Source organism: Sesamum indicum, linkage group LG3 (assembly GCF_000512975.1).
Source record: "Sesamum indicum cultivar Zhongzhi No. 13 linkage group LG3, S_indicum_v1.0, whole genome shotgun sequence".
NCBI classification, from domain to species: Eukaryota; Viridiplantae; Streptophyta; class Magnoliopsida; order Lamiales; family Pedaliaceae; genus Sesamum; species Sesamum indicum.
This window is the reverse complement of record NC_026147.1, coordinates 21,804,258-21,814,446: the sequence shown is the minus strand read 5'-3', so window position 1 is coordinate 21,814,446 and position 10,189 is coordinate 21,804,258.

The window sequence follows — 10,189 nt, the reverse complement described above, 5'->3', positions numbered from 1 at the left end:
TGGAGGAAAGTTGGCCAGTCGCCGGGGTAGTAAGATTGATTTCAGGACATGAAAACATGTCCAGGAAAGAGCACATAGCAGAAAGAAGAATAGGAGAAAATCCATCATGATTTTTCCTTTCTTGTCCTGTGTTTATCGTTTGCTCAGAAAAGGTGCTACAATATGTGGAGGTCTGTTGAGCTATAACTTATAAGTGAGCTTCAATCTGTGGTTGGAAGAAATTGGGGTAGTATTTGATTGCCATATCTGAAAAGCGGAGCGGGTCCATTTCATAATATAGTGTCCCATACGAAGAGGACGAACCTAACTTATCAGACAAATTTTGATACATCTCTCTATATATTTACAGCAACACGTGCTTTTTCCTTTTACTAATTAATTGGTTCAGTTTTGGACAAATACCTTTTTGAATACTTTAATTATTAAGAAAAAAACTCATTCCTTGGAAAATCACATTTGTTTTAAGTTAACAAGTTAACTTTTTATTTATTTGCAAAATCATCTACACAATATTTTATTTTTACAATTATTACTCATTCATATCAAAATTCTACTTTCAAGACTACGATATTAGTGCAGATTGTTTTTCTCTTAATCAAATTCAAATTGTAGTGTATCATATACTATTCATTTAAATATATTTGGAATTTATTCACTAATCTATTTTCTATCTATCTATTTATGGTAGAACGATTTTTCACCAATAAATTGATGATTTAATTTTCACCAAATTAATACGGTTTTTTTTTTAATATTTTGAATCTTTTAATTGTTAAAAAAATATTTTATTGGTTGATGAATTATCTATAAATGACTTTTAGATAAATGTACGTTCACATAAATCTCTCAATTAATAGATTGACTAGCACATGGAAATTTTTTTATTACTTATTGATCATGGTTTTCATTGAATTTGTATTTAAATATTGTACGATTCTACTTTGCGTCTCTTCATTTATTAGATAGCAATTCTATCAATTGTCTATTCTCTATAAATAATATCGAAACTTAACACTTTGTGTGCTTCTTTTCATTATTCTTTATGACTGAAGTGATGTCTTATATTTTTCTATGGTATTATTTTAATTTTTTTACTATACTTATTTTCATAATCTTTAAAGTTATGTAATTAATAATTTCTATCTCTTACTCATATACTTTTATTTATTAAATTTTAATATTAATCTCTCTTTTAACTTTTTTCCTATTTTGGACTAGTGTTTTGCTTTCTATTTTGAAATTAGCAAATTAGCTTCTATATTTTTAAAAATGAAGCAAATGACCATACATCAATGGTTTAGACAGGAAGAACTTGCTTCGTTTTTAAAAATACAAAGCATAATTTACTATTTTATTTTTTACATAAGATTTTTTAGTCATTTCTCATATCACAAGGAATAAATTATATTTTTTCCCAAATCCGCGTTACTACAAGGGAGTGATGAGACACAGATTGAAAGGTCATTGTAAGAAAAATACCTTGTGTGACCAAAAATAATAACAATAACAATAATAATAATAATAATATTTCAAGATTGAAAGGACAAATCCCTACATCAATATTCTCACTTGTTAGGTTAGGTAACGTTCACCGTCGGTTTAAATAAATATTTATCAATTTATTATTAAAAATAAATTAATTTTTTTTTATTTATAACTTCTAGTTTTGAAATACTTAAATTAAAGTTTGATTTAAACTAGAAGTTAAAAGTTCGGAGAGTTTGATAGAAACAGCTTTTAGGGGCACGTGCGAAAGATGAGATTTCTCCTTCATGTCTGTCCATTTCTTGGGGTAAAATTCCCGTTGTGAATTAGGGTAGGGACCATAACGTGCACAACCCCAACGCCACTCCTGGACAAACTCAACCAAATGGGATGACCTCAAAATCCTATCTAGAAATTGTTAAGATTCAAAAGAGTCAGGATATGACCATGTGCTAGAATTACTAGCTAGGGCGGATGGGATATTTTATTCTACTTTTATTTATATATTTAACATACGTGTCTTGCACATATTTTTTTTTCTAAATAAAATACATAATATTATTTATATATTTATATAATGTGTGTATATTGAGCGGAATAAATTATTTAAAGAGTCGGGTAATTACACTATTACCATTCAATTAGGATTGTAACTATTATTTAAAGAATAACGCTAACCATCCGAGGACCTTTCCTCTTATTTCTGTATTTTATATACGAGTATATGTGACACACTCACATGTTTGTGCATAATTAATTTAAAATTTTAAAAAAAAGTATATTATTATTTTTAAAATATATTAATTAAGATTAATAAAATATTTAAAATTGAGAAAATAATAAAAAACGTAGAAGTTGACAAAAGAGAAAATGAAAAGTTAAGAGAGAGAGAAAAGAAAAAAGAAAAAATAATTACATATTTAAAATAAAAAATTGACATACCAAAATTAAGTGAGACATCAAAAAAATACTTTTATTTTATATATGTATAAATTCCCTAGAAAGAAGACGGGCTCAATTTTTTTATTTATTATTAAAAAATTATAAAAATAATATTTTTTAATTGGTGGACGTTGTCCACGACTCGAGACTCAGATTTTTCTTTCTAATAATTAAAGTGTCATTTGTAGTTTGGATTAGGACAATCACGGGAGTTTGTCATACACTCCTAATAATGGGATAGGCCGACAGGGTTGGAGTTTTTATCTCTCGGACCAGGATGGATTTAGAATGGGCTTTGAGATTATATCCAAGTATCAGACCCATCAGTAAAACCGTATGGTACTTCATATGACAATAATAATAAAATGAACAACATTAATATACTAGAATTTTCATATGCTTAATTATATAAAAATTTTGATGATACATAAATTAATATTCCAGACAATAATAACAATTATATATTGTACAATATATATGTATAAATATGTAAATGCTATAAATTAGTTAATTAATTTTTTATTATTAGTAATATTCAATATTTTTTATGTTGTAGATTAATGTAAGAACTTGAAATAGATGATATTATTATTTTGTTACAATATGTTTTCATAGTCATCTTATTTTATTTCAAATCATATTTGTTTAAATATTTATATATTATTAGGATTAGTTCTTATATAATTCAATTCGAAATAATTTTTTTTTCACAATCTTGTTCATAAAAAGTTGGTAAGTTTTTTCTATATTTATTTGTATTCATCTAGAATAATATATAACCATGTATAAATACTTATTTTTTACACATTGTAATTGATATATCATATTTTTATATTTATGCTTAATATCGCTAAATTATAAATTGTCACAAAATTCTAATATAATTATAATTTTATATTAAAAACTACAAAAACTGTCCCAACCTAATTAGATAGCAAAGTGCATTTTAATAATTATCGAATTAAACTCGACTAAATTTTTTAAAAACTATAAATATTTATTGAATAAAAAACTTACCTAAATTAACCCATTCACACAACGTAAAAATGCTAAAGGCAGGTGTTCAATTGAGGGGAAAGAATTCAGACCACATATCGGAATTGGTGGTTTAGAAATTAGAACACAAATTTGATCACAGTTTCAATTAGGCCTAACCCTAAAATATCGATGTCATAAACCCGACACTCTGACCTGTTTAAAATGTTGTTTAGCTGTATCAAGATTATTATATAAAAAAAAAAAGACAAAGTTGATAGATGACTTGTGTTGGGAATTTATTTTTGTAGTGAGCCCACAAAAAAATATATTATTACAGTGAAATACAAATCAATATAACAACGATTAAGATTAATAGGAACAATGAGAAAAAATAGTAACAATAAATAAATTCTGTTCAGGGAGCCGGATCCGATTGGGAAACCCACAATCACAAAGGCCAACAATCCAACTACTGATTGTTCAAACTCACTAAGGGACGACAGCCACCAAGACTAACCCACGCCACCAATTCACACACGGGACCATCAAGGCACTATCGAACCACTCAGGTTCAGCTATCTTTATATATATATATATATATTTATATATGTTTCACTTGTTTTCTCACATCTTTTTCTTCCCGAAGGTAGTGAATAAATAGAGAGAAGCCATTGATGAGCACAAAAAACTGAGAAAGTGGGGAGAAGACGAGGAGGTGAATAAATTCAATCAAGAAAAAAGGATAAGGAGAAGGGTTTTAGCCAACTTAAAATGAGAACCGAGTGGAGTAATGGGTGGGTTGAGACGGTGGATCGGGTCAGGCCTTCCAAGTGGTGGGTTGGGATTGTGGACTTATGCTTACCGAATTTGATCTTGCGCCAATTTTCCAACAACCTGTTTGTCAAAATATTTTTTTCTCAAAATCTATATATACTTAATTTAATTAAAAAATAATATATGACACCACTAATTTTGACATCATACTATCAAATATATATAAATAAAGACTCGAGCCGTTTTTGTCTGCTTCTTTTATTTATTTATTGTTTAGTTTGAAAATTAATTAAGCAGCATGAAATGGTCGTGGTTATGGATAATTAATAATTACCATTCGACGGTGCTGCATCAGAGATGAGTACTTTAAGCTATTGATTTGGTAGAGAAGTATATTGTTTTCATGCTTGCCGGAAAAGTGAGAAAAGTTTCTCTAATCATACAATAGAAGTAATATTTGGGCTCTTCAAACTCATTTAAGCTTAAAAGAAACAACCCATTTTTCACGTGTATTTTCCGTCATAATTGCAAGTAATATTTGGGCTCTAATGGGAATTTGGAATGCCCATATCCCTTTCCTCTTTTAACACCTCCATATTAGTTTGAGGCTAAACTACGTTAACATTCTCTTTCTGATATTAGGTTAAAAAATATAAATATTTTTAATTTTTTGTAAAAGTATACCTCTATTACATGTAGGGTGTTAGTGTAATATTTTTTAGAAAATATTTGTGTAAGCTTCGCCTCTAAAGAGACGGTGTAGTTGTAATTACAATTATAACCTGTGTATTTATAATTTACAAAAAAAAGAAGTGTTTGTATATTTTGACCTAACCTCATGAAATGTCAATATCATTTATCCTTATTTTTAGTGTTTTGCCGAACCAAAATACAGGACTAGTAGTATTTTACCGAATGCGAAAATTTTATTAGGCAAAAAAATTTGCTAAGCTGAAAAAAGGATAATTTGCGCCCGAGCTTTTATAAGAGATGCTCACTATCTCCATCTTGAGTATAAATCTGTTATATTTTTATGATGAGAACATTGCTCTTGTGTGTGTTTATATATATCGACTGTTTCACTATTTTACAACAACATGTTGGTATAGATTGTATTTTAGTATTTAAATTATAACATATGTCTCTTTATATTCCATCTAATGATGTTGAGGTTAGTGGTGGTCGTGGATGTTTATGGCCATAATATTTGTAACATTTCTTCTTCAATTTCATTTTCCACCACAACATATTCATGCACAGTATTATACTCATTTGCTAGCCACTTATCCCTACTATTTCTTGTGACTCATCATATAATTATCCACTAATTCACATTAAAATAATGGATAATTTCTACGCCTATAAAAGGGGGTGTCATTCTACATCTGTTAATTCACACATATATACATATACTACATACAATAATTATTCTACAAAAGAGTTATACTCGAAATAGGAAGGTGTTCTTTTTGGTGGAGTGTTGGACTCTACTACATATCCAGAGTTAGAGAGTCAGACGATGTTGTAGACTGTTGTATCCTGGAAGGGACAAGTCAAGAGTGATACTGTTGGACCAGTAAGAATATTTTGTTGCAGTGAGTTTGAATCTCCTTAAAGAGAGCAAGATATTCATGCCTCAATCTAATTAAATTTGATTTTATTTTTTTAAGTGTAATTATAATTTCGACAACACAGCAAAATCATATTTTACCCATTTAATTTTCAAATTTAGTAGTTTCGCTTTTATATTAATAAGTGCGGGCAAAATATATCTACGCATGCCAAAAATCAAATATCAGTGGCATTTTGAGCGAGTGGGCGCATAGGAAACAGACCGTCTGTTGCTTTTAAATTTCAGGGAGAGGCATGTTACCTTTTTCTTAAATTCGTAGGAGTTTTTTATCATTAAAATTTTGGTAGGAAGGGTAGTTACATTCAACCCACAAAATAAAGGGCTATGATTATTTCTTGCCACTCCAGGTGTTGGTGAGTCGGCACAATAGACATGGACAAAATTCCTTTAAGGAGGAAAAAAGTTTGTAAAGATGGGGTCCAATGGGTTGGGCAACCAAGTGAACAATTTGATTGACAAACCATAGCTTTTCAGTTTCTTTTCTCCCTTTTGGGGCCTGGGGGTGGGGGGTGTTAGCTCTGTTGGATGTGGTTGGGCTCAAATTAGGAGTGTCTACACTTGTTTTTAGGTTGATTTTGAATGTTATGTGTGTTCAAATTGAGAAGGTTTGCTTATAATTTGATTTTAATATGGAAAGGTACAAATAATTTTTAATTGAGCCGGCGATTTTGTATGGAAAGAAATGGTAAGTAACAACAATATCAAAAAAATCTTGATTATAATTTTTAAATGCTAAAATCAACAAAATCATAGAAGAAAAGAGCTTAATTATGTCGTAAGAACATATAGCAAGTGTCAAAAGATGTTGAACTTGGGAATGGAGGGATAGTTCCATAGATATATTGAGTTGTACAATTTCATATGAACCATTAATTCAAAAATGATATAACAGTCATTGTGAGTCCGTAATAAGTTTGTCTGGCCAGGGCCATATGACCCGTATATAAAATACACGCATCTTGGCCTGTGAGATTAATATAAGAATTAGGGATGATTATGTAAATTTTTAAGATTTTGAGGTGACTCACACTTCAAAAGGGTTGAGAACAATGCTTTTAGTTTTAGAAGACTTGAAAAGTATGTATATATATATATATATAAATCCTAGATATGATTGAGAAATATTAAAAATGAATGAGAGCATGTTAAGTATTTCTTTTTCTTTTTTGAAGGAGACAAAAGTTATTATACATGTCAAATGTAGTATTAACGGTTGTTCAAAAATGTGTTTAAAAAAAAAAAGAATATGTGTAGATTGTTTGTTAAGGAGACTAGAATTATCCAATTGATTTTAATTCAACTAAAATTACTACTAAATAATATTCATAATTTTTTCTTATTTATTTCCAAACAGGCTAAAAGTTTTTAAATTGAAGATAGGTAATGCAGGGATTTTTCATAACTTTCCCGTTAATATTTTAGAAGACGATTGAGACGACAAGTTGATAGAAAATACAGAAAATTTCCTCCCAGATGACCTTCCAACCTTTACAATTTCACTTTTGTTGGAGGTGGAGGCAGCATGTTTCTAAAATTTTAAATTGCGATTTTACATTTTTATTTTGTCTCTATATATGTTGTCTTGGTATACAAAGCAACAATACATACAAACAAAATTTAAAGTAATTTCTTCATATTGGAAATTGAAATTTATTGAGTAAAATGCTAAGTAAAAAGAAAAAAACATGCGTCACATCGATATTATTACCTAGAGGAGGAGGAAGTTAAAATTTAGAGTTGCAATAAAAGATTTTCTAACTACTGAGACATGAAGCTGTGAACGAGTACAAAATTAATGTTGCAACGTTTTCTCCATGCCCGACATTAATAGAGGCTAGAGGTCCTGCCGGCCACAAGCATCAAAATGGTGAAAATGCTAGCTAACCTAACAATACTATATAAAATATTTAAATAAACTAATATCCCCTCATGAAAGAGATTTTATTTAATTTTTCTCCAGATCTGAGTAAATTACAAAATATTATAGTTAATTCTATTCATTTATCCTAAGCAGATAGTTGACTCAAAGTTAGAACATGTTTCAAGTTTGATAAAATCAAATTAAATTATTGTTTCAACTGAAATGTGGTCGTCCTCTGTTCCGCTAAATTATTTAGTTTAATTTTGATTATTTACCAATTTGTCCCAATCAGCTTTTAGTTGTTTTTCCAACATTTTAAGTGAAATGATAAAAAATACGAAATGAATATCATAACTTCATAAACAAAAAAACAAATGCATACCATTCTTTGAACCTATGGCTGCTTTCGTTGTTTTGTCCCATTTATGCTCAATTCGGATTTTCTGTTACGATATTTTAATTTGTATACACACGTCAAGTACTTATTAAATAAAATACAAGATATAAAATTATTTTTTATAATAGAAAATATGTGTTGTTCGGTACAGTATTTTTTATTTTTTGTGAATAAAACTTTCTTCATTTTATTTTTTTCTCTTTGTTTGCTGTAGGGTCGCTGGTGGATCTCCATCATAGAGGCGCTCCTTAGCTGCGAGGAATCTGTTTATTTGGCTATGGAGTCTGAACTGGGCAGGTGGTGATCAGCTCTGTCTCTTACTGAGGAGGAAGAACCGGGTTTGGTTTGCCCAACAAGATTGTGGCATGTTGAACCTCTCTCACATGGTTTCTTTATATTGGTGCGCATGCTATCTTCCAAATCTTTCCATTCAGAAGTCCTGCATACTACTTTACAAGCGACTTTCAACCCAGTGAAGGGCATGGACTTCAAACTGATTGAAGGGGGCCGATTTCTACTTAAATTCTTTCATATTGTGGACAGGGATAGGGTGCTTGATAGATGCCCTTGGGCTTGTGATAAAAATTTGTTGTTCTTGCTCCGATAGATGCTTTTGATGATCCGAATATGGTTGAGCTCAATTGTTTAATTTCCACATCCACATATATGGATTACCGTCCGATAACGATTCAAACAGTTGCCTCTATATTTCGACAAATCAATTTGAATTGTTACCGGACGGACTTGTTTTGATCGATCCCCACCTATTTTAACTTAATCGATTTTAACCATAATAATCGGCTCAAATACATGATCAGTTTTCAGTTGAATTGTCGAATCAACCAGTTTAGAGCAAACCTAAAATCTATGTGTAGATGACATAATCGTTTAATAAAATCAGCTTGAACGAAAATGCTTTCGCACCCAATTAGGCAGCCAATTCTGACTGCACACGCATTGGAATTCCCAATAACTGGCAATATATACCAATAGTTGGATATATGCAGGGATTTGGGAATCAGCCACTCTCTCTCTCTCTCTCTCTCTCTAGTTTTTAATTGAATCGAGAAAAGCAGGCATTAGTTTAAGCAAGGTTGGGTTTTTGTTTGAGAGTGAGTAGGGGGAAAGAATCGGCGGAAAGGGTTTTGTTTTCTCGTGACCTGAACCCCTACGCAATGAGAACTAAAGCAAAGCAATTCCACTCCACCTCCGAAAGCAGACACACAAACAACGCATATGTGCGCTGCTTGCACACACACGGACACGCGTGTGTGTGTGTGTGTGAATGGAGTAGAGACAAATTGTGGGGAGATTCAGATGCTCCTGGTGAAGGGAACGTTTGGGCCACTTCTCATTTTGTTCACACCACTTTGGCTAAAGCTTGTTTTGAGTTATCCGGCACTTTTATTATTAGTATTATTATTTTTAGTATTACATTGATTCGAGCAATATATCAATATATTAAAAATAATAAATAATAAATTATAATAACCCTCGATTCAATCAATATATTAATATAACTGTAATTAAATTATCATAACTCATGTTATGGAACCTCAATCTTAGCATCAGGTCCAGTAAAACTCAAACATATGACTTTAAACTTGTTTATATGACTTCGGTCTTAACCCTAATCACTATCATTAATTGAGTAATTATCTGTCACTTATGGTATCTCATATGTATAAGTAATAAAATAAATTTAAAGAAGTTATTCTCTACAAGTTTCAAACTCCTTTCCGTTTTTTTTTTTTTTTTTTTGGTTGGAAATTGTGTTTATGAAGGATATAGTTTACTTATTATCCTGAGTAAAATGCGAAAGATGCAAATATGATTTAATTATTATAATGATGCTTCTTTTGCTGGAGAAGAAATCAGACTATTTCATGTTTGATTAATTTATTACATTATGAATTCAGTAATTTTAATTACATAAAATTGTTGGAGTGTGAAGTCTGACATACATTGCACTTAAGCACATCGATCAAGAATTCGAGAATAAATTTATAATTTACAATATTTTATAAGATAAATTGTATTAAAATCATCTAAAATTGGTCAAAATGTACAAGTATTTCCTTCCCTTTGAAAATTTATAAGTCCACCTTTAATGTTGTAC